The sequence below is a fragment of the Bos indicus genome, chromosome 17, assembly GCF_029378745.1.
Source record: "Bos indicus isolate NIAB-ARS_2022 breed Sahiwal x Tharparkar chromosome 17, NIAB-ARS_B.indTharparkar_mat_pri_1.0, whole genome shotgun sequence".
In the NCBI taxonomy this organism is placed as follows: domain Eukaryota; kingdom Metazoa; phylum Chordata; class Mammalia; order Artiodactyla; family Bovidae; genus Bos; species Bos indicus.
In genome coordinates this window covers 61,559,529-61,579,985 of record NC_091776.1, presented here as the reverse complement: position 1 = coordinate 61,579,985, position 20,457 = coordinate 61,559,529, and the positions used below count along the sequence as shown (strand labels likewise).

The 20,457-nt window shown below is 44.1% G+C and overlaps 1 protein-coding gene across 2 annotated transcripts in view; it reads left to right on the top strand.

Moving 5' to 3' along the window:
- Positions 1 to 20,457, top strand: part of RPH3A (rabphilin 3A) — a 276,958-nt gene that overhangs the window by 151,337 nt on the left and 105,164 nt on the right. The gene's annotated exons all lie outside the window — the stretch shown is intronic.

Genomic DNA, 20,457 nt, shown 5'->3' with positions numbered 1-20,457 from the left:
GTGGTGTAGTGGGGAGTGGGCGAGAGTCAAAGTTAGGAGGACATTCTTTTAATGTCCTTTTAATGTCTGTTTGTTTTCAGGTATTATTTGGATTCTTTTGACTTCAGATAGAAATTGTGTTTATCCTTATGGAGGTTGGCAAACCAGTTTTATTTCCATTCGAATGATAAATTCACACATAGAGAAGAGGTATGCATAGTTACAAATTAAAAGACGGAAAAGGATATGAGATTAAAACCCTCCCTCCTGCATCTGTTCCCTAGTTCTCTTGCCAGAGACATGTATTGATTCCAGTCTTTTATATCCTCTTGTCTATGAAAGCAAATTGGCTTAAACATAAATGGTACCATACTGAACACAGTTCGGACGCTTGTCTTTTTCATTTTTTAACTATGGAAAAAATTCAAACATAAACAGAAGTAGGAAGAACAGTATGATAAATCCCTCTGTACTTATCTTTCAGCTGAACAATTACCAGCATATCGCCCGTGCTTTTTCAACTATATGATTGTGTCTTGGACCTGATTCCATTTCAGTTTGTGTAAACTTGCCTCATTTATTCTCATGGTTGCTTAGGATTCTATATAAAGGGGTGCTTCCCTGGTGGCTCAGATGGTAAAGAATCTACCTTCAATGTGGGAGACCTGGATTCGATCCCTGGGTTGGGTGGAGCCTGGTGGTTTACAGCCCATGGGGTCGCAAAGAGTCAGACACAACTCCCGTAATTCACTCTACCAGTGTCCTGTTGATGAACATTTGTATTGTTTCTAATCTTATGTCACTACAAACAATGCAACAGTGTGTATTCTTTTACATTCATCTTTGGGCACATACATGAATAAATAAGAAATTCCTGGAAGTGAAATTGCTGAGTCAAAGGCATATGCTTTTAAAATATTGATATGGAATGCCAAATGGCTGACTAATGGAATTTCATTAATTCTTGCTCTCACTTATAGTTATGAGAGTGTTCATTTCCCCCCATGCTCATCAACATAATGTAGTATCACATCTTTTATGTTTAAAATACACTCTGGTTATGTCTTCAGCCATGTTTTTCAACCAAGTAGTGAGATCTGCTTCAGTTCAGTTCAGTTCAGTTGCTCAGTCATGTCTGACTCTTTGCAACCCCATGGACTGCAGCACACCAGGCTTCCCTGTCCATCACCAACTCCAGAGCTTGCTCAAACTCATGTCCATTGAGTCAGTGATGCTATCCAACCATCTCACCCTCTGTCATCCCCTTCTCCTCTTTCCTTCAATCTTTCCCAGCATCAGGGTCTTTTCCAATGAATCAGTTCTTTGTATTAGGTGGCCAAAGTATTGGAGCTTCAACTTCAGCATCAGTCCTTCCAATGAATATTCAGGACTGATTTCCTTTAGGATGGACTGGTTTGATCTCCTTGCAGTTCAAGGGACTCTCAAGAGTCTTCTCCAACACTACAGTTCAAAAGCATCAATTCCTAGAAGCTCAGCTTTCTTTATAGTCCAACTCTCACATCCATATATGACTACTGGAAAAACCATAGCTTTGACTAGATGGACCTTTGTCGACAAAGTAATGTCTTGGAAAGTTAATTTAGTAGATAGAAATCAGCATAGGATAGAATAGAACATAACAGAAAACATTGTTAATGGTAACGTGAAGTGTTGTTTTGTCAAACTTCTGCTTTAGCCATGCATCTGGGTATTTGTGTGTGTATGTGAACTGGGTTGTGATGTAAAACATAATTTTTACTATGGGTCTTGGTCTAAAGAGTTTGAAAAACATTACTACAGTGATGGCAGTTACTTTCTGGACCAAGCTTTTATTTTCAACTCTCACTCTAAAATTTAAAAGAAAAAAACACACAAAAATCCCCCAGATCGTCTCTTTCTTACAGCTCCCCTTTCCCTTTCATCTCTCATCCTGTCCTTTGAGAAAAATGTACTGATGCAAATTCACTCTCCCTTCTGTCATCTGACCCTACCTAACCTCATGTCAGATGTGAGCTGGTTGGTTTCACCAAAGGGGAGCTATTTACATTCAGAACACATCAGTCTTCCTGGTGAGGAGCCGTCCTGTACAGTACAGGGCATTTAGAATAGTTGCCCCCAGACACTAAGTATCAGGAGCACCCTCTTGGTCACTGCAACTTAAAATAATGCCTCTTCTCCACTTTTCTTAGTTCCCCTTAGGAGCTCGTACCATCCCCAGTGGAAAGTCCTTCTGCTGGTTCTGGGGTGATGGAAACTGGCTAGAGTTCTACTTGAATAAATTAAGTCTCAATCACCTTTGCTTTAAAGTCCTTCCTGGGCTTTCCTGGTGGCTCAGTGGTAAAGAGTCCACCTGCCAATGCTGGAGACATGGGTTCAATCCCTAATCTGGGAAGATCCCACATACTGTGAGGAGCAACTAAGCTCCTGTGTGCCACAACTTTTGAGCCTGTGTGCCATAGAGCCTGGGAGCCACAGCTAGTGGAGCCCAGGCACCTAGAGACCAAGCTCCGCCACAAGAGAAGCCACGGCAAGGAGAGGCTTCCTTTGGGGAGAAGCTCTTTGCTGTCTGTGAAGTGATAGTCTGAGGAAATTCTGATGAATTGTTCCGGGCATGTGTATCCACCAAGGCCATGTCAGGAACCAGCCAGGAACAGAGGCAGGAGGTCTGCAGGGTATGAAAGGCAAGATTTAGAGAACCTTCAAAAGGTTGTGCAACAACTTGAACCAGCAGGAGGTTAAAGTTCTCGGTATTAAGGGATGAGAGGAGGGAAAAGTTACCTGGATCTTGAGAGAGAAAGTTGTGGAGAGGGCCACCTGACATGGGCAGGCCCGGATGGCATTTGGCTAAGGTACTTGGCCAACCTGTGATGACCCCACTGGAAGGGCACAGGGAAATAAATACACCAGCTGTCTCTCCTCCCATCCTCTGACCTCCTACCAAGACCTCCCATTAGCCAACCCTAATGAGCAAGGGAGTCCAATGATGCAGTCTATATAGCTGAGCCTCCTGTATGCTTGGTCCTTACAGAGCAGGGTGGACAAGGGTGGAGAGTACTCTGAAGGAGAAACAGGTGACTGGACAGTAATCTATCTTAGGGGACAGCAGTGGTGTGGATTGAGAGGCCATGGAGTAGAGTGGTTAAGAACACGGTGCCAGAGGCAGTGTCCCCCTGGGCTTAGGTCTTTCCTCTCCTACTTCCTAGATAGTTGCCTCTCTGTGCCTCAAGTTTCCTGATCTATGAAGTAGGAATAATAATGGTGCTCGGTACATGGTGTTGTGTGAGCCATTGAATGTATTATACAGCACATCAAGTACTTAGACCAGTGATTTGTTGTTGTTAAGCTGCTAAGTCATGTCTGACTCTTTGCAACCCCATGGACTGCAGCACTCCAGGCTTCCCTGTCCTTCCTGTCTCCCGGAGTTTCTTCAAACTCATATCCATCAAGTCGGTGATGCCATCCAACCATCTCATCCTCTGTCACCCTCTTCTCCTCTTGCCTCAGTCTTTCCCAGCATCAGGATCTTTTCCAGTGAGTCAGCCCTTCACATCAGGTGGCTAAAGTAGTGATTGACACGTGATAAATGCTCAATAAATGTTAGCTCTTATTAGTATTGTCACTGGGACATTGTTCTTCAAGGCTTGTACAGAAAGTTAATGGGTAGGAGAAAATAAATAAGACCTCACTTTGAAGGATGGGGCTTTGCAGAAGCGAAAAGAGGTACAATATAATGATGGTGGAATTGGTTCCCTGGTGTGGAAAAGATTTTTTGTTTCTTTTCCATTATGAGGCTTGACCCCAGCTTTGAAATGTTGATTGCTAGTACAAATTGAGTTTATTTTTCTCACTTTCAGCACTGTCATCTTTTTCTTTTTTAAGAAAAATGATCTATAGGCTGATGGAACATATTTGAATGGAGAGATTAAATTAGCTTTCATTTGCTACTTTCAAATGTTTTAATCCTCTGAAGAGAAAGATTAAAGCTCTTTACAGAGGGGAGGGGGTGTATCACCTTTTTAAAATTAATGTTGATATTCAGCATTCCAGAATCTTCCTTCATTTCTTGCTGTCAGTGGATAGAATTATTTTGTTGCCCCCATCACCACTGGCCATGGTGAAAGGAGAAGTAGGGATTGAGGGAGGGCTGAGGATGCTGGAAAGGAAAGTCAAGTAACAAGTCTGCTTTGTAAAGAAAGGCATGAGGCGGGAATTCCGTGGTGGTCCGGTGGTTGCGATTCCACCTGCCCATGCAGGGCACACGGATTCTATCCCTAGTCCGGGAAGATTCCACATGCCCAGGGGCAGCTGAGCCTGCGCACCACTAGTGGAGCCCAAGCGCTCTAGAGCCTGTGCTCTGTGGCAAGAGAAGCCACCGCAATGGGAAGCCTGTGCACCACAAAGAAGAGTAGCCCCCACTCAGCCCAACTAGAGACAGCCTGTCTGGCAATGAAGATCCAGCACAGCCAAAAGTTTAAAAATTAAGAAAAAAAAATGAAGTCATTAGGGAAGGAAAGGGATACAAGGAAGATGTACAAAGCACATCTTAACAAGGGAACCAGCCATGTTGTGAAAATAAATCTTTAGATTGCTGTTATTATCATTTTAGATTGAGTGCCACAGGCATATTAAAAGTGGAAGGTAACCACTGAAAGAATAGAAAGAAACTGTAACTTTCCTATTAGCAGTGGGGAAAACAGTTGGCAGGAGGGGCAGGGGGAGGACCATGCAAAATGCAGGGTAAACAGAAAGCACAAAATAAGAGGGTAGAGCAAAATTCAAATATCTCAATGATTGAAACAGAATGGACTCACAGACTTCAAGAAAGAATTTATGGTTACAGCGGGAAAGACGAGGGGAAGGGACAGTGCGGGAGTTTGGGGTCTACCTGTATGCATTACCACATTTAAAATGGATAACCAGCAAGGACCTACTGTGTAGCACAGGGAACTCTGCTCAATGTCATGGGGCAGCCTGGATGGGAGGGGAATTTGGGGGAGATTGCATACATGTATATGTATGGCTGGGTCCCTTTGCTGTGTACTTGAAACTATCATAATGTTGTTAATAGGCTGTATTCCAATATAACATAAAATTTTTAAATTAAAAAATCTCAGTAATCATAATAAATATAAATGGTCTAAACTTACTAGTTAAAAAATAGAGATCAGACAATTCCATGGTGGTCCAATAGTTAGCACTTGGTGCTTTCACAGCTGTGGCTCAGGTTCAGTCCTTGGTCAGGAAACCAAGATCCTGCAAGCCACTCAGCACAGCCAGAAAAAACAGATGAAAAAAATAGAGAGCTATCAAGATGGAGAGTATGGGGGCAGGTAGTGGTAATCCAGTGTATCTAACACATAAAAACAGAGAAAAGTTGAAATATGTTTTTCCCGTCAGGGGTGGATTATAATCGTGTCTAACATCTTTTATCATTACTTGCATTTCCCACTTTCTCTAGAGACTTCATAAACAAGGGTTTGAATTAAATGGGCTAGGGAGAAATCAGGAGTGGCAGAGAATAGAAATGAGGGGATATCTATTGAGTCAGGTCTGTGCTGCATGGTTTTGAAAGGGAACAAACTCGTTTAGGATAGAAATGTACATTCTTGCATAGCCTATTAGTCGAATGCTCAGACTATGGTGTCAGACAGACCCGGACTTGAATTCCAATTCATTTAGTCAGTCATTCATTCACTCATTTAACTAATATTTATTGAATATCTTCTATGTGCTAAGAAATTTGCTGGGAGATTGCTTTAATCTCTCCGTGACTTAGGTTCCTCGTTGTATCAGTTATCTGTTCCTACAATAATGTTATGTAAGAAACAATCACAAAACCCCAGGGGCACCTAACAGCAAGCATTTATTACTGCTCACTAGTCTATGGGTAGCCTGGGTGGAAATGCCAGTCGGAGCAGGGCTTGGCTAGTTTTTCTGTGCTATCTTAGGGGCTAAGGGTCTCGGGGAGCTGACTGGTCAAGACTAGCCTAAATGTCTCATCTTCCAGCGGGACACTTTGGGCTTCTTATTGGGCAGGTGTTCAAGAGAGGAAGCAGAAATTGCAAGGCCCTCTGAACTCTAGGCTCTTGACATCCTATTGGACAAAGCAAGACACAAGCCAACCTGATTCCAGGAGTAGAGAAATTGACTCCATCTGTTAATGGACAGAACTGCAAAATCTCACTGCATTGTGAAGTCACATTGCAAGGACTGTGGGTACAAGGAAGGAAGAATTAGGGTCATTTTTTTTGCAGCCAATCTGCTGCAACCATCTTGTTATGCTAGGATAATATTAGCACCTACTTCTTAGAGTTACTGTGAGAATTCGGTGAGATCATTGCATACAAAGCAGTAATTCTGAGCCAGGCTTGCAGGAAGTGCTCAGCAAATAACAGCAGTTTCTGCTGCTGTTGTTGTGGGAATAATTAAGGTTATTATTATTATTGATCTGAGTCCTCCTCATCCCTGGGCATCTGTTCAGTGCAGTTCAGAGGTTCAGATCCCCTAGCTGAGCTTTACTCCTGCATGCCTGATTGCTTTTCCTCTTAATAAAGGAGCAAGTCAGTTGATGGAAAACTTCCTTGATTTTTTGAACACAGGTGCCACTGTGCGTTAGCATCCTTTGGCCATTAGCTGTCAAGGCAGCCAGGGCAGAGATCTATTTAAAGAACAAGTAGGTGCATTTGCTTTTTGCCATCAAAGCTGTGCCAGGGAAAGAGACACATCTGAAACAGGGGCAGGAGGGTCCTGATATGAGACAGACCTTAGTTTGTCATCTGCATTTACTCAAGAAAGTAGAATTAATTGCTTAGTGAGGTTTGGTCTCCTCATGTTAATTAATGATAATACAGCCAGATGTTAATGGTTTGTTATTTGTTTTTATTTGCAAAGGAAGGAGATTGAGCCCTGAGTTAGAAATGCCTCCCAGGTTGCATTTTTGCTAACTTCTATAGTCCTGCTCACAATGCCTCAGCAGGCTGGGTGCTCCTAGTTGAGCTATGAGAATAGGGATCACTGAGTCTTGGTTTTGTTGGGGCTCTTGTTTATTGCCAAAGAATGGCCAAGATGCTTTTCACCATGTGGGATAAACCTCAACGTGCTTGATATTATGGGCCTAACATCAGCCTCCTTTCCAAATGGGAGGCACCAGCATCTGCAAAAAAAAAAAAAGCATCTACATTTACGAAGAAGAGCAGAACAAATTTATCGATAGGAATCTCCACAAATTTTAATTTTTTTATAAGAAGGGAAACACCTTCTTTTGAGTTCTACCCTAAGACTGAAGAGCCAGAGATGAAATGTGTTTGTGATTCATCAGAAAACAGACAGATTTTATTTCTCTTATTTTTAGAAGTAGCTGTCTAGGTACTGGGCTCTGTCGAACGAGAGAGAGATTATATTTGGAAATCCTAATTGTGGAGAGCTTTCTTTAAAAAGCAGCCTAATGCCAAACTGGCTCCCACTGATGCTGCTTTGGTTGTTTCTTTTTTCTCTTTAATCCTTCTGACACTTTGAAAGTAGTTCACACATAGAATTAAAAGAATCCATTTTGTCCATCCTTGATATTTGCTTGACTTTGTAGTCACTCTCTAGAAGCCCCAGTCTCATCCTCTGGCCCTCACTTGGAAGAGTGGTGTCAGGAAAAATTATAAATTTAATATTTTAGTTGGAACACTCAACTCAAATAGGCTAAAGCAAAAACAAAACAAAACCCAAAAGCAGAAAGCAAGAAAGGAGAATATTGGCTTACATTATCGACAAATGTAGAAGCTTCATACACTGCTGGTTCCAGGCGCTCAAATAATGGCACCAGTTTCTTACATCGCTCTCTCTTTTACGTAGACTTCAGTCTCAGGCTGGAGAGAAGCAAAAATGCCCCTCAGCAGCTCCGGACTTATATTCTACCAGCTTAGCAATCCAATGTAAAAGTATGCCTTCTTCCTAACAGCACTAGCAAAGTTTCAGGTGGGGATCTCATTGGTTTGCATCGAGTCCCATGCCCTTCTCTGTACCAAACACTGGCTATTGTGGCCAATCCAGTAGATTGGTCAGGCTTATGCAGGGGCCAACCTCTGGAGTAGAGGGAGACATCAGTTTCACCCAGACCTCATGGACAGACTATAGGGCAGAAGTGATTTACTTGAAAGACAGTCAGGAGGAGGGAACTGTGTGCTGCTCGGGCAAAGGTAACAGGTGATTTCTGGGATAATGTGCTAGTCTGGGTCCTTCAGGAAGCAGACACTGAGATGGGATTAAATACTGCAGGATTTAATTAGGGGAAGCACCTGGGGGAGGAAATAGCAAGGGAGCTGGGAAGGCTTGTGGAGCCATCAGACTCTGAGTGAAGGGGAGAGAGAAGGAAGATTCAGTAGGAGTGTCCTGGACTCCCAGGCATTGCAAGAAAGTTTCAGCAAGGGTCAGGAGTCCTCTCCTGACAGTCTCTGGCAGAGAAGCCCCATCTCTCCCCGATTAGGCCTGTTTTAGCATTCCTGCTGCATTCAGTTACTGGCTGGGAACAGCCCATGGGAAGCGTGGCCTCGTTTGCACCAATGGATTTGAGAGTGCAGCAGCTGGGGCCCTCAGTCAATTAAGCTTCCTGTAGCCGGAGCTTCATAAGGCACGTTCTCATGGCTGTCACAGATAATAACTCACATTTGTAAAGTATATCAGAGATTAAAAGGTGCTATAATAGGTCTTAGCTTAATTAATGCCCATGATACAGATAATGATCGTCATCACCTTTTCCCATTTTAGAGATGGGGAAGGTAAGACAGGAGAGGTCATGATTTGTCCAAACCTCTAGTCAGTGAAGAGCTGGACTCAGATCCTGACCTGCCTCCCTATCTATCATCCCCCCTCTGCACTCTTGTTGAACAGCATACCCCAAACTCATGTCCACCTGGAACCTTATTTAGAAATACAGTCTTTGCAGATAGAATTAGCTAGGTTAAGACTGGCCATGCTGGAATGGGGTGGACTGTAAATCTGATGTGATTGGTATCCTGGTAAGAAGAAGAGATAAGGACATAGCCACAGAAGAGACAGAGAGGAGAAGCCCACGTGGTGACAGAGGTAGAAATCAGAGTGATATGGCCGCAAGCCAAGGATTGCCAAAGATTGTCAGCAGCCACTGGAAGGGAGGAGAGAGGCATGGACAGGTGCTTCTCTACAGCCTTCAAGAGACAGCATGGCCTTATTGGCACCTCGATTAGGACTTCTAGCCTCCAGAACTATGAGAGAATAAATCTGCTGTTTTAGCCATCCAGTTGGTGGTAATTTGTTACAGTGACCCTAGGACACTGACATATCCTCTTTTTTTAAATTTTTTTATTATTATTAATTTTTTTTTTTTACTTTACAATATTGAATTAGTTTTGCCATACATCAACATGCATCCGCCAACGGGTGTACACGTGTTCCCCATCCTGAACCCCCCTCCCACCTCCCTCCCCATACCATCCCTCTGGGTTATCTCAGTGCACCAGCCCCAAGCTTCCTGTATCCTGCATCGAACCTGGACTGGCGATTCGTTTCTTATATGATATTATACATGTTTTAATGCCATTCTCCAAAATCATACCCCCGTCCCCACAGAGTCCAAAAGACTGTTCTATACATCTGTGTCTCTTTTGCTGTCTCGCATACAGGGTTGTCGTTACCATCTTTCTAAATTCCATATATATGCGTTAGTGTACTGTATTGGTGTTTTTCTTTCTGGCTTACTTCACTCTGTATAATAGGCTCCAGTTTCATCTACCTCATTAGAACTGATTCAAATGTATTCTTTTTAATGGCTGAGTAATACTCCATTGTGTATATGTACCACAGCTTTCTTATCCATTCATCTGCTGATGGGCATCTAGATTGCTTCCATGTCCTGGCTATTATAAACAGTGCTGCGATGAACATTGGGGTACACGTGTCTCTTTCCCTTCTGGTTTCCTCAGTGTGTATGCCCAGCAGTGGGATTGCTGGATCATAAGGCAGTTCTATTTCCAGTTTTTTAAGGAATCTCCACACTGTTCTCCATAGTGGCTGTACTAGTTTGCATTCCCACCAACAGTGTAAGAGGGTTCCCTTTTCTCTACATCCTCTCCAGCATTTATTGCTTTTAGAGTTGTGGATCGCAGCCATTCTGACTGGCGTGAAATGGTACCTCATTGTGGTTTTGATTTGCATTTCTCTGATAAGAGTTGACTCATTGGAAAAGACTCTGATGCTGGGAGGGATTGGGGGCAAGAGAAGAAGGGGACGACAGAGGATGAGATGGCTGGATGGCATTGCTGACCCAATGGATGTGAGTCTCAGTGAACTCCAGGAGTTGGTGATGGACAGGGAGGCCTGGCATGCTGCGATTCATGGGATCGCAAAGAGTTGGACACGACTGAGCGACTGATCTGATCTGATCTGATAATGAGTGATGTTGAGCATCTTTTCATGTGTTTGTTAGCCATCTGTACGTCTTCTTTGGAGAAATGTCTACTTAGTTCTTTGGCCCATTTTTTGATTGCGTCATTTATTTTTCTGGAATTGAGCTGCAGGAGTTGCTTGTATATTTTTGAGATTAGTTGTTTGTCAGTTGCTTCATTTGCTATTATTTTCTCCCATTCTGAAGGCTGTCTTTTCACCTTGCTTATAGTTTCTTTTGTTGTGCAGAAGCTTTTAATTTTAATTAGATCCCATTTGTTTATTTTTGCTTTTATTTCCAATATTCTTGGAGGTGGGTCATAGAGGATCCTGCTGTGATGTATGTTGGAGAGTGTTTTGCCTATGTTCTCCTCTAAGAGTTTTATAGTTTCTGGTCTTATGTTTAGATCTTTAATCCATTTTGAGTTTATTTTTGTGTATGGTGTTAGAAAGTGTTCCAGTTTCATTCTTTTACAAGTGGTTGACCAGTTTTCCCAGCACCACTTGTTAAAGAGATTGTATTTTCTCCATTGTATATTCTTGCCTCCTTTGTCAAAGATAAGGTGTCCATAGGTGCATGGGTTTATCTCTAGGCTTTCTGTTTTGTTCCGTTGATGTATATTTCTGTCTTTGTGCCAGTACCATACTGTCTTGATGACATATCCTCTTAAAAGAAGCTGTCACCTCTCTGATTTTCCTCTCTGTGCTATGTGACTGCCCCCACCCAGCCCCATGGGCAGTGCTGATTAGATAAATCCAAAGCCACAGAGTCTGGTAAAGCAAATATACTCCAACTAAAAATCCAGTGATTAAGACTCCACAGTTCCACTGCAGAGAGCATGGGTTTGATCCCTGGTCAGAGAACAAAGATCCCATATGCCATGTGGTGCAGCCAAAAATAAATAAATAAAGAATCTTAATAATAAATAAATTGCACGTTAAATTCCACCCCAAAAAAACAAGGAAACAAACAAACCCGAAGTCACAGAGTCTGTGGTTAGTTAGTGAAAGTCGCTCTGTCGTGTCCAACTCTTTGAGACCCTATGGACCATACATGGAATTCTCCAGGCCAGAATACTGGAGTGGGCAGCTATTCCCTTCTCCAGGGGATCTTCCCAACCCAGGGATCGAACCCAGGTCTCCCGCATGGCAGGCAGATTCTTTACCAGCTGAACTACTGGGGAAGCCTGAAAACCACAGAGTCTGTGGTTAGTTAGTTAGAAATACTGGATCAAGAAGATTTGGGTTGTATGCAAGTCTAAGGATAGCGTCTGAAAAAGAAACATAGTCATGTTGATATCATATGTCCCCTGATGGGACGTGATGAGAAGGGATTCCTGCTCTAAGTTTATAACTCCAGTCTAATCATGAGAATCATCAAACAAACCCAGACTGGGGAGATGTTACACAAAACATCTGACCAGTACTCATCGGGTGTTTATGTCATGGAAGAAGGAAAGACTGAGAAATTCCCAGTTTGGACAAAGAGATTAAGAGATGAGATGTCTAAATGCAATGTTGGATCCTAAAACAACCAAAAAAAAGACATTGGTAAAATCCATAAAAAGTCAGTTAGTATTGTACCAATGTTAATTTCTTAGTTTTGACAAATGTACCATGTAATGTAAGATGTTAACATTAGGAAAAGATGCATGAAGGGTTTGTGGGGACTCACAGTTCTTCTGTAAATCTGAAATCATTGCAAAATAAAAAGACTTATTTACAAAAATAAATCTCCATACATTTGAAAGGGAATAACACTGATATTTTGCTTCCTAGGTGGCGCTAAGCGGTAAAGAATTCGCCTGCCAATGCAAGAGATTCAAAAGACATGGGTTCGATCCCTGGGTCAGGAAGATCCCCTGGAGTAGGAAATGGCAACCCACTCCAGTAGTCTTGCCTGGAGAATCCCATGGAGAGGGGAGCCTGGCGGGCTATAGTCCACGGGGCCACGGGGACGTGACTGAGTGACTAAGCACACAGCACACAACACGGACGTTTAGTGGTGATTTTTACCACCTTCAGACTGAACGGGCATTCTTTGAACACTTGCTGTTTGCTGAGCTTCTTAATGGGTTCTTTCATATGTTTCAATCCCCCTGTGGTCCTTATAAACAACTAGGAAGGTAGATAAGCTTGCCCCCATTTTACAGGTGAGGATGGAGAGGCTCAGAATCACCTCTCCCTTTCCCTGCAATGAATTGTAGCAATATCAGGATGGGCTGATGAGGAGAAATGATTTTGTGCTTTGATGCCCCTCAAGGTTGACTTGAGAATGACACATAAATTCTTATGAAAAGTATCCTCTGGAAATTATGTGATTCCCCCTAAAAACCAGTAGGCATTTTCAAAATGCAGCCAGATTCATGTTCCCTGTGGCTCTCTCTCTCTCTCTCTCTCTCTCTCTCTCTCTATCTCTCTCTCTCTTGGTTTCCTGTGCTAGAAAGGGCTGGTGTGAGGTTCCTGGGTTTGCTGCCTGAGTGAGCAGGAATGTCCCACGTGACTGCAGCTTCAGAAGCATCAGCTCTCGGGCAGGAGACTTGCAGCTGGCCTCCCCCACAATCATCACTCCCTTTCTTTCCTCCAAGCCTCCTCCTCCATGTGGGACCCTGGGTGGATGGGTGGCCTGTATTTCTTTCTGCTCAGTGTCTTTGCAGTTTTCTGAGGGTGGTGATGATGGTGGAAGACTCAGTGAGCTTTAGGCATCTAGCCCAGAGGAAGAAGCAACTTTTATCTAGGAAATAAATGGTTGGCAAAAATGATGCCCCCAATCATTCTTTCATTCAGCCATTTATTTAGTATTTATCCTGTTAGGTACATAAGACAGATGTAGTCCCCTGTCCTCAAGGAACAGATATCTGGATGCAGCCAGCAACTCTGGCCTTGGTCTTGCCAGGTGATGATGATCTAGTCTAGGTCCTTCTAAACTTGTCCACAGAGAACAGCATCTGGAAGACATGGGGCTTCTTGCAGAATCCCTTTCACCACTGACAAATTCTAGTTATGATAACTAAGCCTGAAACTTAGGCTGGTCAGATATCTGTCTCCCCCGTGTTTTGGATCACAGTGGAAAGAGACAAGCTGTTACAGTGGCCAGATATGTGCAATGGGCACAGAGAAAAGGAGAGTCCAACCCTGTTGGGAGGAGTTGGGGAAGGCTCTTGGAGAGAGCAGTTCCAGGGTCTTCTGTGTTTGCTCAACACAAATATGATACTTAAGAGCATGGGCTCTGATGTCAGACAGAAATGAGCTGAGTCCCTGCTTGATTGCTTGCTAATTTGTGAGTTTGAACAAATATATTAGCTTCTCTGAGCCTCAGTCTTCTCATCCAAAAAAGGGAGATCAATCCTAGGACTTATTTTCCAGGGTTGCTATAATCTCTATCCTGCAAGTAAAGAACTTAGCTAAAATCTTAGGAAATTGCTATTATCCTCCTTCATAAATTCTGGGGGGGAACTACCAGGGATCAGAAAAGAGGAACTATCAGAGAGGTCTCCCTGGAGGAAGTGACCTTTGAGTCTGTAAGCTTGGCAACAGCAAGGATAGTAACACTTTTGCATCCTTCTATATCCCTAGCACCTGGCAATCAAGTTGGCTCTCAGCATGTTTGTTGAGTGAGTAAATGAATGACTGGCCAGAACTTTGAAGGAGGGATGTAAGGTGCACATAGAAGGATCTTTCCAGCATTTCTGTCTTCCCAGGGACTGTAGTTATTCATGGGGTAGCTCAGTTGGTGAAGAATCTGTCTGCAATGCAGGAAATCCCAGTTTGATTCCTGTCAGGAAGATCCACTGGAGAAGGGATAGGCTACCTACTCCAGTATTCTTCGGCTTCCCTGGTGGCTCAGCTGGTAAAGAATCTGCCTGCAATGTGGGAGACCTGGGTTCAATGCCTGGGTTGGGAAGATCCCCTAGAGAAGGCTATGGCTACCCACTCCAGTATTCTGGCCTGAAGAAGTCCATGAACTGTATAGTCCATGGGGTTGCAAAGAGTTGGACGTGACTGAGTGACTTTCACTTTCAAGCCATATATACCATTTTGTACATTTTAAAAATTTAAAAAAAATTTTTTTGGTCATGCTATGTGGCATGTGGGATCTACTTCCCTGACCAGGGGTTGAACCTGTGCCCCTTGCATTGGGAGCATGAAGTCTTAACCACTGTACTACTAGAGAAGTGCCTTGTATTTTTTTTTTAAATATAAAGATTATGTCTTTTGGGGGTTATACCAAGACTATCAGTGTGGGGCTGCTTCACCTTCCCTGGTATGAAATATTTTTGTTGCCATTGTTCAGTTGCTAAGTTGTGTCCAACTCTTTGTGACCCTATGGACTGCAAGCACTCCAGGCTCTTCTGTCCTCCACTACTTCCCAGAGTTTGCTCAGATTCATGTCCATTGTGTCAGTGATGCTGTCTAACCATCTCATCTTCTGCTACCCCCTTCTCCTTTTGCCTTCACTCTTTCCCAGCATCAGGGTCTTTCCCAATGAGTCAGCTCTTCTCCTGTATACTGCAGTTTATTTAAACGACCCCCCTGCTGTTGGATATTTAGGTTGTTGCCAATTTGTCATCATGATAAGCATTGTCATGATGATAGTCTCTGTTATTGTTCAGTCACTAAGTTGTGTCAAACTCTTTGCGACCCCATAGACTGCAGCACACCAGGTTTCTCTGTCCTTCATCTCCCAGAGTTTACTCAAACTCATGTCCATTGAGTCGATGATGCCATCCAACCATCTCATCCTCTGTCATCCCCTTCTCCTCCTGCCCTCAATCTTTCCCAGCATCGGGGTCTTTTCCAGTGAGTCAGCTCTTCGCATCAAGTGGCCAAAGTATCAGGGCTTCAGCATCTCTGTAATCTCTGTATATTCATCTATTTGTTTCTTTAGGTTAAATTCCTTAAGAGACTTTCAGGGGTCAAAATGGTAGGTGCATATAATTTTTAAGGTTTTGGACACTTTAGTGCTAGGTCACCCTCCAGGAAGGCTGTGTCATGTACATTGCTGGGTACCAGTCGGCTAATCTGATTGCCAGCCTGCTTCCCAGAAAAACGGCCTCTCACCATTTCCACAGCACTTTTCACTGCCTTGCCTGCTTGGCCAAATGGGATTGCTGGAGAGAACCAGCCTCTTCCTTTTTCAAGCCTTCCAGATATCTGTCGTGTCATGTTAGGATTACGTAAGTGTGATCTTGAGAAATTTCCTTGGAGGAGAGATGCTCCCAGATGTTGGCGCAAGTACTGGGGAGGGGAGGGAGGGACGCTTGGGGCACTGGGGGGTTAGTCATGTGGCATGCCCTCCTTCCCACCTGTCCGCTTCCCTTGACTCCCGTGGAGGTAACCTTGTTCAACCTCTTTCCACCGCACACACGAACAGAAACAAGCGTCCTCTCTGTAGTATGCATCTCGCAGCTCTTTTATAGGCTTGTCATATACTGTTTTGTAATTTGGGGGACATTTTTCTATCTCTCCAGCTGGCCTGTAGCATGGAAGGGTAGAATCTTACTCCTTTCAGTATCCCCAGTATCTGGCAGAAGGTAATGATAAAACAAAAAATAAGATGAGGGTAATAATAACAATAGCAACAACTAATGTGCTGAGCATTTGCTATGTGCCAGGGGCTTCCTTGGTGGCTCAGTGGTAAAGAATCTGTCTGCAATGCAGGAGACACAGGAGACCTGGGTTCGACCCCTGGGTCGGGAAGATCCCCTGGAGAAGGAAATGGAAACCCACTCCAGTATTCTTGCCTGGGAGAATTCCCTGGGACAGAAAAGCCTGACAGGCTACAATCCATGGGGTCACAAAGAGTTGGACAAGACTGAATGACTGTCATATCATATCAGGAGCTTCCCAGGTGGCTCAGCTGGTAAAGAATCTACCTGCAATACAGGAGAGCCGGGTTTGGTCCCTGGGTCAGGAAGATCCCCTGGAGAAGGGCATGGCAACCCACTCCAGTACTCTTGCCTGGAGAATTCCATGGACAGAGGGGCCTGATGGGCTACAGTCCATGGCGTTGCAGAGTTGGATACAACTGAGCAACTAACACTTTCACTTTCAGGTACTTCACAGACTGTATCAAGCCACATATTTTATCTCATTGAATTGTTCCCTTAAACATATGCTGTAGGTATTAGTACTGTCCCATTTTACAGATAAGGATGCTAAGGCTCAGAGAGATGAAATGACTTGCTCAAGGTCACACAGCCAGTAAATGGAAAAGGTGGGACCCAAGACCAATTCCCTTTCAGTCATTCTTCTAGGTGCTTGGTGAGTATCTAAGTCACTTCCCGAGGAGCCAACTTTCCCTTTGAGTGTGTGTGTGCTCAGTCGTGTCTGACTCTTTGCAACCTCATGGACTGTAGCCTGCCAGGCTTCTCTGTCCATGGGGTTTTCCAGGCAAGAATATTGGAGTGGGTTGCCATTTCCTACTCCAAACTTTCCCTTTGCTTCCTCCCTGATACTGGCTGGTGAATGGAAGATACCGACAGATATCTGTTCTCAGCAGAAGCGAGGAATCTGGTTTATCTAAGAGGAAAGCCAGACCAGGGTTTGAGAGGGTCTTCTTGGATGTGTGCTTTGAAAGACCTCACAGGATACAGTCCTGCCTCTCCTGCCCTCCCCACTTTCAGTCAGAGTGCCTGGGATCCCTCCATTATGGATTCACTCTTAAAAAAACAAAAAACAAAAAAACCCAGAGCTTAAAGCTCCTTGTGAAAATGTGGATTCTCCCAGCAAATGTCAGTCCCCTCCATCCTCCATGCCTTAGTGGGCGTCAGGACAGCTGAACTTCTTTCTCAAGCTGCTCTTCCTCACTCAACTCTTCTTTCCACTCGTCCAAATTTAACCAGCTTAAAATCTCACTCAGGCGAGTTTCCTGGCCTCTCCTAGCTTGTTCTGCTCTCTCCCTATAGCCAGCAACTCTGGTATTGATCATCTTGGAGGATAATCTAGCCCCAGTTCTTCTAAAATTGTTCAAAGCTAGCTGTATCTTGAAGTTACGGGGCCCCTTGCAGAATCCCATGAACCACTGCCATATCCCATTTACAACTATACATGCAATTTCAGGTGGTCAGACACCCTCTTTCTGAGATTTCAGTAAAATAAAAGATACAGATACTAAACATTCTAAGAATAACTCACTTATACAGCACTGCATGTGTTCTAAGCCAGGCTCCTCTGTCCATGAGGATTCTCTAGGCAAGAATACTGTAATGGGTTGCCATTCCTTTCCCCAGGGGATCTTCCCAAGCCAGGGATCACACCTGCTCTCTTATGTCTTCTGCACTGGCAGGCGGGTTCTTTACCACTAGTGCCACCTGGGAAGTCCACGTGCAGAACTGACAAAGTATCAAAGTGCTCTGGGCCCGAGAACTTTGAGACACTCGAGACTGAACTGTGTTCTTGAAGCAGCCAGTCTGATGGGAGAATTGGTTGTAATGTATGCTGGACCCAGGGAGTAGGCTGTATTTCAGGAGCTCATATGACGGACTAACATATGGTTAGGCTTCACTAAGTGTTATTTATTTGTTATAGGCAGGAGAAGGGAACGACAGAAGATGAGATGGTTGGATGGCTTCACCAACTTAACGGCCATGAGCCTGAGCAGGCTCCAGGAGTTGGTGATGGACAGGGAAGCCTGGAGTTCTGGGGTCCATGGGGTCGCAAAGAGTCGGATACAACTGAGCGACTGAACTGATTTGTTATAGACCAGGAGCATATTCTGGAGGGGGCCTGAGAGTGCAAAGATTCCGCCTTCTTTCTTTATTTTCTTGTCATTAGATCATGCTTCTGGATTTCCTGGAGTAACTGGGGCTCCCAACCCCCACCCACGAGAGATGCAGTTGCTAAAGGTAGTGGGGCAAGGCAGTTAGGTAAATCTAGCATGCCTAGAGGATGGATTCAGGGCAGATAATGCAATTGAAGTGCTGGAAATAAAAGAGAAAATCAAACCTATTTTTGCCTTACATTGCCTCAACTTAAGTGTACTTGCATAGAAGAAAACATTATGTCACTACTGGAAATGAAAATACAATTTTTTTTCTGATGCACTTTAAAATAAATATATAACATTTAAACCTTAAAAAAATGTGTCTATAGGCCACCTAACATAACACGACCCTTTTCACCTCAGCACAGCATGTATCGCCCTTTGGAAAACGCCTCTCTTCAACAATAATCATCATCACTATAGTAACAATAATAAGCAAAGATGTTACACATGGGGTTTTCTATATGCCAGGCACGCTAAGGGATTTACATACATCAGTTAATGACAGCCATATGAAGAGATACTGTTACAATCTCCACCTGACTCACGGGAACACTGAGACACAGAGAGGCTGAGTAACTTCCTCCAGGCCACACAGTTTGTGTGTGGTAAAGCCAGATTGGAGCCAAGCTAACTTTACCCTAAAACCTGGCCTTTTACCCATTTCATTGTACTGTCTCTGCTGACGTGCCGTCTTCCAGCACCAGTAGTAGTTTGAGGCTGGACGTTTAACTGCACTCCTTGAGGTAAAAATGAGCCTAGTTAAGCACCCAGCACATAGTAGGTGCTTAATAAATAGTAACTGCTATTTTTTTAGAGTATATAACACTCATCCACATTCATTAGCTCAATGAAATGTCCTAGCCACATTTGCAGGTAGGTGGGAAGGGTCTTGCAGTCCCATTTTACAGTTGGTGAAACAGGTTCAGAAAGTTCAAGTGACCTACCCAGGGTCACACAGCTGGTGAGTGGGGGGAGCCCAGGATCAAGCTCATAGCACCAGAAGGCAAGTCCAAGTTTCTTTCCCCTAGAAGTGCCTTGCCTGATAACACCGAATCGACTGGTTAATAAGTAATACTTGTTGATTTGTTTTAAGTTTATCTTGTCAAGTCCTGCAGCATCTCCCCTGTACTTAGCCATATTTTCTCCAAAGGGCTAATGGGCTTTCCTAAGATTTGTCCCTTTCGTGGTGGGACAGGATCTCCCAGGGCACAAAGCAATTGTTGGAAGAACCCAGCAATTCTCTCTCCCTCTTCAGCTCTTTTTCTTTTTCTTGCTCACTTGTCTCTCTCCTCCGTCTACTTATTTTGTCTTTGACTTATCCCCTGTAGTGAGTTGTGCTCCTGGAAAGCTGCCCTGTGACATTTCTTCTCTTTTGTGGTCCCATTGATAGCATTTCCCTGGAGGCTCATAAAAAAAGAGAAGGAGGGAGTGAATAAAGCATGTCGTGCCCTGCCAGTGCCATCCAGCAACAGAGCTTGATGGTTGGGCTGTGGCTTTGAGCATGAATCTTCTCTCTTGTAGGATCTGCTTCTGTGTGCACTCATGTACAGTCATGTGTGCACATGCACACCTGCACACATATGTACACTGTATTGTTTGGAACAGGCAATGATATGACTGAAGCCCTGGGTCCTCTGGCCAAGAGGGGGCTCAGGTGTGATTCCTGAGGCTGATTTGCCATGGGTTTCTTATTGTAGGGTCCTCCAGCAAACTTGCTGTATGGGTTTCCTATGGCTGCTGTAACAAATATCAACAAACTTGGTGGCTTAAAACAACAAGGATTTATTGTCTTACAGTTTTGGAGGTCAGAGTGCTAAAATCAAGGTGTTGGCAGGGCTGTGCTCCATCTGGAACCTCTCAAGGAGAATCTGTTTCCTTGCCTTTTCTAGCTTCTAGAGGCTTCCCTGATTCCTTGCTTTGTGGCCCCTTCCTCCATCATCTGGAGAAGGAAATGGCAACCCACTCCAGTATTCTTGCCTGGAGAATCCCGTGGACAGAGGAGCCTGGTGGGCTGCTGTCCATGGGGTCACACAGAGTCAGACACGACTGAAGTGACTTAGCAGCAGCAGCCTCCATCTTCAAGACCAATAACACAGCTCTCTCTCTCTCTTCCTCCCTCCCTCCCTCTGTTTCTCTTTATTTCTGTCTCCCTCTCCTCCTTCCCTCTGCCTCCATCTCCCTCTGCTCTCCCCACCTCTCTCAACCCTCTACTCAATTATCACCTCTCCTCGCTATTCCTCCTGCTTCCCTTTCCCCTTATAACACTGTAGTGATTACATCGGGTCCACCCAGATAACTCAGGG